The following is a 9235-nucleotide window of genomic DNA, read 5'->3' as shown; positions in this document are numbered from 1 at the left end:
TGATTTTGGATTTTCAAAATCATGTATTTTGCATGTTTTAGTGTTTTGAAAAATATTTTATCAAAAGCGTTTGGGAAAAAGAAAATATTTTCTTGAAAAGATTTGCTTTTACAAAAGGATGTAGAAGTGTAGTTGAAAAGATAGTCCCGTAACGGATGAAAGAAAGGAAAGAGAAGGGCTTATAAAACACTACACTTCTCTAATACTTGTTGATTGCACATTGGGTTGGACCCGCGAGACGGTGCAACGCACCGTTCGCACACGCGCGCGCGGCGTGGGCAATGGGCTATAGGGCGCATAGTGGCGCTTTTTTAGGCGCACTTTGCACTTTTCATGACCGTTCAATATCAATGAGTGCGATCTAACGGTCAGATTTCAAACATTCTGAAAAGGTGCCCTGTAAAGGTGTTTTTCACACTAAAAAGACACCAGGTGGTCTACAAACTGTGCAGAATTCAGTCATTTCATAGCAGGAAAACAAATTGGCAATTCTGAGAGACTTTACACTCTCTTCTACACTCCTACAAATCCCCAAGTATTTCTACATACTGTTTTTCTTTTGTTTACTGTTCTAGATACTGTTTTTCTGCAGAAATAGTATCTAGAAATTTCTCTAAGGGTTGAAATTTCGGAAGGGCATTTCGAGTTTGATTCCACTAGTGCTACGCGTCATCAAATATTAGTGGGGCTTCCCTACTAGGCTTCATTGTATCTTGGAGGCAATTCGCGGATCCTCTTTGCACACTACTAGTGGGGGCGAATCTTGTCTTAAGGAAAGTGATATCACGCCTTGAAGCAACAAGCTTCTGTTTTCTATCAACAACAGTACCCTCATATTTTTCCAACAACCGTTCATATAAATTTCCAAATGGAACAGAGAGTTAGGATCATCCTATGGAGAAGATTTTCTAGGCACAGTCTATCTAAGACATGGGCCCAATGAATGAACGGTTTGGATCACGCAAAGAAGGTGGGCCCCACTCTGTTTTTTGGGCTCACGTGCATTAGAGAGAGAGAGAGTCACTTTCAGGAACGATGAAAAAATGATGAATTTTTTGGGTTTTTTAGATTTTATATGGGGAAATGATATTCTTACGGTCCTACCCCAATGCAGCCCTCAACAACGGATAAAATGCCCCACTTTAACGGTCCTCACCCCTACCCAAACGGATAAAATGCCCTACTTTAACGGTTTCTATGAAAATGGTTCGGATAAATTCACCCCCTTTAACATTTTTTCTTGCCTTTAAAACTTAATGAATAACGTTTATGGCGGAGCCGAAATTTTGGGGTTTTGAGATTTTTTGTGGTGAAAGACAGTATGATTCAGTATTTTTCTAAAGATACGGCTAACACCATAGGATGATCCAAGTCGTTCATTTGATGGGCCAAAGCAAAAATAGGTTGTTCCCCAATCATTTCCTCCATTGATCGCCAGGCTAGGATCATCCTATGGAAATGATTTTGGGGGCACAACATGTATTTACATAGTGACCCCTCAAATGGACGGTTTGGATCATCCTGCAGTGTAGGCTGTAAAGTACATTTTGGTGTAAGCCAGTATAGTCCAGTATTTTTCCAAAACTATTGTACGGCTTACACCATAGGATGATCCAAACCATTCATTTGATGAGCACAATGAACCTATTGTGTAAGTCATACAGTATGTTTTTGAAAAATACAGGACTAACCATATAAAAGCTCTTTATCTAAGATCAAGACCGTCGATATTGTAGAACATAATAAGGGGACCCACATGTTGTTGCTTCTATCTTGAATTGACATCCAATGCATAAGATAAGGGATTACAAAATCAACGGTTTAAATCTTATTTTCACTATTCTAAATGAGGATTCACGGATGGATGAAGAGTCTAGGATCATCCAATCAACGTGCTTTTAATGGCATTTAGACAGACTTATGGTTGTCATTTGGATAAACGGATCTGATAACATAAGCTAAGTATAAATTGAGTCCGATAAGTGACTTTTAGGGCCCGATCGGATACCCCTTGGATTTGGATTTGGAGGTGAATTTGGATTTCCAAAATCCATGGATTCAAAATCCTGAATTTTTTAAAATTCACAAATTTATAAATAATGCCATTTGGATGACCACGTATAGATTTGGATTTCAAATCTAAATTAATTTATTTTTTGTTTGGATGCTCTTTGGATTTGAATTTGAAATCTAACAAAACCAAAAAAACCTAAAATACTTGATATAGGGGCATTTCAGCCATTTCCCAATATCCAGGGGTATTCTAGTCATTTTACCCTACATGGGGCTGTTTTGATCATTTTTTATGTCATAAGGGTGTTTTAGTCATTTTCCATGACTCGGGGTATTTGGCCATTTTCACCCGGTATAGGTGTATTCCGGTCATTTTGCATGACCCGGGGGTATTCTAGTCATTTTACCTAATATGACGTATTTTTATCATTTTTATCTCTTGAGGGTAGTTTTAGTCATTTTAGTCATTTTTCATGAACCATGTGTCATTTGTACTTGATATAGGGGTATTTCATTAATTTTTCATGATCTTGGGGTATTCTAGTTATTTTACCTTACATGGGGCTGTTTTGATCATTTTTTATATCATAAGGAGTTGTTCAGCAGAAAGATCCAAATTCACCTCCAAATCCAAATCCAAGGGTATCCAAACGGGCCCTTAAGAAGTAAGAGCTCTTTTCTCGTTAGCACTTCATTTCTAAGTGTTCAGCAGAAAGAAAAAAAATATGATATTTCCAGGCATTCCCATCTCTATTAGTTTGTCGTTTTCCAAAAATGAATTTATTTGGGAAAAAGACGAAATAAAAGGAGTGGAAGTATCAATTCCTTCTAGTGTCAAAAGATCCACTAGCAAAACGAAAGGAAGGAAGTGAAGACAAAACGATGAAGAGTGGGTGGAGAAATGGAATCATTGCTTTGTTTTACTCTCACAACAAGAGGGAGTTGGCTGTTTATATTCACCCCCTTTTCTTCCCCAGTCGACCCCCCCCCCCCCACTCCCTTTGTTTGATAATTGCACTAGCTCATCTTGACTTCTATTACTTACACAACTGTCAAAAGTTATTACAGTTCCCAAAAAGCTCTTAAAAATCAATTAAAAACAAAAAACAAATAGTATTTGTCCAATTATTAAAACATGGCAGTGCCAATATCTGTCGTCTTTATATATGTAAAATTTAACTCTAGGGAATGAGCCGCAAGCTCAATGGTCAAGGAGTTGTTCTTTGACCTAGAGGTCCGGGGTTCAATCCCAACTTACCTACGCCAAATAAAAAGGAAAAGAAACTCTAATAGTCTAACAACTCCACTTGTATTATCAGTTAAGAGTCCTGAGGTCTTGCCATGATGGTGCATTAGTGACCGATAAAGATAGGATGACCAATCCAATATTAATTAAAGTATTGTCAATGCATAAATGAACACACCAGGTAACTTTTGATTCTAATTAGGAAAATTGAATCACTTAGGTGTTTAGTAGTTTCGAGCAGACCTAATGATTATGACACATATAGTGATACATATTGCACTATCGAAACCACATTCTAGTTGCATCTATTAGCCCAAGACAATAGTAAGTCCAACAAAAAATTGGTGTTTTGTATAAATAGATCGTATGAAGAGAATGAGCCTGAATGGCTTGTTCTTCTGCGCCAAGTGTTTCAATGAACATGCGCTCCACTTGTTTGTCGTGTAGTATTTAAATGGTTTAAAGAGCTTTTTGAGAACCGTAATATCCTCTGAAATCCCTTTAAATACTACACGACAAACAAGTGGAGCGCTTGTTTATCGAAACACCTTGGCTCAGATATCATTTCCCTTAATAAATTAAAACCAAAGAACAATGTAAGCAATAAGCACAAGGAAGATAAAATCAATGCACAAGAAAAATAAAGAGGTAAGGGAAAGAGTGCACTGGAGATTTGATAGTGGTCCGGTCTTAAACCCAAGAACTACCTCCACTCCACCAGCTAAAGTTAATGGCTTCACTAAACCCGATCTTCTTAAAGGTGAAGATAAAACCAATAAACCGAGGTGGCTACACGCCACTTGCCGACAGAGATGGCTCCGTGTCTCCCAACACTCACCTTCAGAGATGGTACACGTCTCCAAATACTTGCCAAATACAATGAGAAAGAAAGAAAGAAAATGCCTTTGAAAGGCTATAATGGGCGTGAAGATGTACAATGTAAAGTCCTAGATCCAATCCTTCAAAGTAATTACAAATGGAGACACAAATAGTATTAAAACTCAAGAGGATGTTGAAATGAAAGTTTAGAGTGAGTCTCTTAGGGTTAGAATGGAGTTACAACCCTTTAAATAGAGAGGGAAGGCCAAAAGTAGCCGTTATGTGCTCCAAACGGCTAGAACGGACGGTCCACGGTTCAGAACAAGGATTAGTTTCCAAATTGGCATAAAACCTAGAAGATAGCAATCCTAACAGAGATTGATTTCCTTATTGGCATTAAACATCCAAGACAACAAGCATTAAGCATTGAATGGCATATATTTAAACGATGATATACTCACAGTTCAGAGCAGAAGTATTTTTTATGAATCGGGTCCAATTTGATGGTCAGATCCATGGCATGCAATTCTTAACTAATGAGCAAGCTTATGCTAATGTAAAGACTCCAAGAGGTTTCTCTCGCATCACAATTCCACTGTAGTATTCTTTTCTAAGAACAATAAATTTTGAGAGAGGTAAAAACATATTGATTTGTGCTTTCTTGCCGTGGGGGAGAGAGTTCATTATCAGTTTGCGTATATGGAATACATAAGTATGAACTTGTGTTGGCAGAACTCGTGATTTAAAGAATGCCACTAAAGCTTTGTTGATAGCATGTTGCGCGCATAGGTTTGGAAGACAATTTGATAGAATGTGATAAGGTGAGTTTGAATTAAGATTCATATGCACTTGATGTGATCACTCTATCTGTCTATTGATTTTGATATTATGACTCTTTTCTGTTTTTTTTTTTTTTTTTTTTTTTCACACACCAAATGGATTGTAATAAGAGGCAGAATGTCTATGATTGACACTTTTGGACCATGCTTATGTTTCTATATTCACGTTGGTAAGAATTTCTAGTACTAATAGTATAATTGTGAGCAAACAGTTGGATTGAACAACTTATTCAATGGCTACAAGATTTCTAGTACTAGTAGTATAATAATGCTCCATAAATTTATAATTTCTTATATATTATTGCTTAAACCAGCATTGTACCAATGATACTAATTTATACTCTCTTGCTTCTAGTACTTATATAAAAATTCAGTGAAATCAGATATAAGAGTGCTGAGCAAATCCACCAAGCAAATATGATTTGATCGTGCACAAATTAACGGAAAAATAAAATAAGATGCAAACCACAAGATGAACATCAAAATTTTACATGGTTTGGCCAAGCCTACATCCACGGTCGAGAAACACGATCTTCACTATGAGAAAACAACATACGATGATTACAATGGATTAAACCCAAACCCGCAACCCTTTCCTTGCTTCTCTCACCCAAGACTGTACACTGAGAATAACTTGAGAAGAACAACCCAAGAATTACCCAAGAACCTGAGAAAACATCCAAGAAGAAACCCTTCTCTTCCCTCTTTCTTTCTCTTCCTCCTCTCTTTTTCTCTCTCTTTCTTTTCTCTCATTTCTTTATTTTGAGGCAGCCGACACACCCCAGGAGAGAACCTCGCTTACCGTCACAGTGTTGACAAGAGACCCCCCTTTATTTAGGTTTTCCAAACCTAAATAAATTCAGTTTCCTATTTTTGCCGTCCTTCCTACCCACACGGTGGTGGGAATAAGGCAACTTTACCGACAAAGAGAGTAACTTCTTAGGCAATGCTGTTCAAAATATAGAGCCAATACATATTGTATGTAGGTACATAGCAAATGTTCTCCAATCTCTTCAGTGGAATCTATTGTGGTAGTGCGGCAGTCATAGACTCTTGACATGACAGTGGCGATGATACCAATAGAAGATGTAGGCAGGGTAGCAACACCGTATATTCCTATTTGGCAATGGCAGTAAGAGGTCGATTTTCTTGCTGCCAAACAAACATGTATAAACTTGGTGAATCGCAAACATGGGCTAGGAAAAGACAGAGTTGGACAAAGGAAGTGTCACGTGGCTCAAGGATAAAGATGATAGACAAACACAATATGACAATTAATATTCTTCAATACCTTATGTAAAATGTGGCTACGAGTAATATTAACTAAGTGCCTAATTAAAGTTCTTTGCTCTTAACAATTTTAAAAAAGGGAAGTGATATATTCACCCCACTTTTTTTACTAGGGACAGCACCCTCTATTGTATTTATTACTACACTTTCCCACTAAAAGGGCTGTCCCAAGTAAAAAAGGGACCAATATATCATTTTTATGGGCACAAGAGTAAAGTCTCCAATGTATTATTTTCCTTCAAAATAAAGGTAGTTTCTTATAAGTTACGTTAGAATCTCTCTTTTACCTGTTCTAATGAAGTAGTGGAAGTCTCGAAAGACAATAAGAATCATGCAATCCACTAACAATCAAAGTTGTACCCGCCAAAAAAAAAGTTGTGCCTTTTCAAACGGCAAGTAACATTTTATGATGTGGGCCCACCTCTTTTATGGTGTGGCAATTAGCCATCACAAATCTAGACCATTTATCTTGGTCCCACCCTCAACGGATGATTCTAGCCCTTGTTAAGTGGGATCGCCGTTCGAATAGGATGGGACCCACCATAATCTCCGACCTCATGGTCTTCAAACAAATGTTGGTAGCCAGTGAATTGGGAGATACTAACCGTTCGATCAACTTTCTAAGAAAAATGTTGGTAGCCAGTACAAAGGAAAGTGATATATTCTTCCCATTTTTTTACTTGGGACAGCCCCGTCTGGTGTAAAAGAGTACTCATAAATATACTAGAGAGGGCTGTCCCAATTTAATAAGGATCAATTACCTATGGGGGACAAAATTTATGTGGAATTATCAACAGGACCCATGCTTTTCGAAATTATCAACGAGGGACAAAAGAGGTCTTGTCATTGAAAGCTGGACGAAAATGCCATTTTCTTAAGCAACACGTTTTGCTTTTCCACTTTTCCCTCTTCTCTTCTTTTCCTCTTTTTTTTACTTATTCATTTTCAACTTTGTTTTTTTTATCATTTAGCCACCATTGGAGGCGGGAAAACTCAAAAATTTGAAACGTGAGTTCATTCCCATATATCTCTCAATATCTAAGTTTTGTTTTTCATTTGTTTTAGCGTTTTGCATTTCTCCTTCTCCCTTTCAATGGAGGATGAGGAAGATGAATCGTAAAGTAGAAAGAAAAAAACGTGAAAATGAACGAGTGAAAAAAAACAGGAAGTAAACACATGTTCATAAGGGACTTGATAAGCCCATTCGGAATTTGGTAACCCCATTTTGATACTGGATAACCCCAACCCCAGAGACTTGAAAACCCCCTTCCAAAACTCCAGTACCCTTGGGCAATTTTAAGGGACTTGATAAGCCCATACATAAATTGGTAACGCCATTTTGATACTAGATAACCCCAATCCCAAATACTTGAAAACCCCCTTCCAAAACTCTAGTACCCTCCGCCAATTTTCAGGAACTTGGTAAGCCCATTCGGAAATTGGTAAACCCATTCTGATACTTGATAACCCCAATCCCAGAGACATGAAAACCCCTTTCCAAAACTCCAGTACCCTCGGCCAATTTTCAAGGACTTGATAACCCCATTCAGAAATTGGTAACTCCATTTTTTATACTAGATAACCCCAATCCCAGAGACTTGAAAACCCCCTTCCAAAACTCACCCCATTTGAAAATTGGTAACTCCATTTTTATACTAGATAACCCCAATCCTAGAGACTTAAAAACCCCCTTCCAAAACTCCAGTACCCTCGGCCAATTTTCAACCACTTGATAAGCCCATTCAAAAATTGGTAACCCTACTTTTGAGAGTTACTAACCCCCTTCCAGAGAGTTGATAAACCCCTTCTGCTACAAAACCCCCTGCCTGTAGCAACTCTTCTAATGGCATTACAATTCTGCTCATGATAGAAATAACAAAAGAAATGGATGTTGTTTTCATTAAATGTGCTTCATGTATTACATCCCAATTTGTGTATTACAAAAAAGAAAATTTTAAGTAAATCAAAAATGTGTAGGCATCCATTCATATATTACATCAACTTTTTCTTAGACAACCACTTGTCTTCCAAAAAAAGTGAGTGAAGCTATCCATGCATTATCTCCAGAACTCACCCTAAAATACAAATCGCTTAAACCCTAAACAAGATAAATCAGAAATAGAGGAATGAAAAATAGTGCAAAACCCTAAAAAAAAAAAAAAAAAAAAAAAAAAAAAAAAAAAAAAAAAAAACCTAAATACAAAGAGATAAATGGTAAAAACTCAACATTCAAGTTTTCAAGATTTGCCAGTAACAGTGGTAGCTGAACAAGGAGAAAGATGACTAGTAGGGTAAAAAATAAAAAAAGTGATAATGGAAAAGTAAAAGAAGAGGGAAGAAGGAAAAAAAATGGTCAAAACGTGTTGTAAATACCAAAGGGCATTTTCGTCCAGCTTTTACTGACAAGACCTCTTTTGTCCCTCGTCGAAAATTTTTGAAAAGCATGAGTCTGTCGATAATTTTGCCTGATGTTTGTCCCCCATTGGTAATTGTTCCATTTAATAAAGAAGGTGAATACATCATTTCCCTAGTACAACATAAAGCATGGCCGACCATATCCACTTTCAACAAAGGGCCGTTGCTTAAGCATGAAGTCAAAATTGATTATTAGATCCTGTCTCTGAAAAGGGAAAGTAGCTAAATCAGTCAGTAAAACCAATAATACCTAATTACAATACAAGAAAGGGAAACGTTATCAACACTACTGTATCACCCAACACTTTATTAAAAGTAAGGCATGGCCCGCAACATAGAATGATCCAAAGCGTCCATTAAATGGGCCACAACCTAAATAGGTTGTGCCCCAAAATTATTTCCATAGGTTGATCCTAACCTTCCGATCCATAGAGGGTTAGGATCAACCTTCTAACATTTAGATCGGAGTGTTAGGATCAACCTATGGAAATGGGGGCACAACCTATTTAGGCTGTGGTCCATCTAATGGACGGTTTGGATCATTCAATGGTGCGGGCCATCCAGTACTTTTAATAAAGTGAGGAGTGCGATTATCGAAATACAGCCGTGCTGA

This window comes from Tasmannia lanceolata, unplaced genomic scaffold, assembly GCF_043159265.1.
Source record: "Tasmannia lanceolata isolate RefF3 unplaced genomic scaffold, GAP_Taslan_0.1 ptg000037l, whole genome shotgun sequence".
NCBI classification, from domain to species: Eukaryota; Viridiplantae; Streptophyta; class Magnoliopsida; order Canellales; family Winteraceae; genus Tasmannia; species Tasmannia lanceolata.
Note: the sequence above shows the minus strand (reverse complement) of the source record.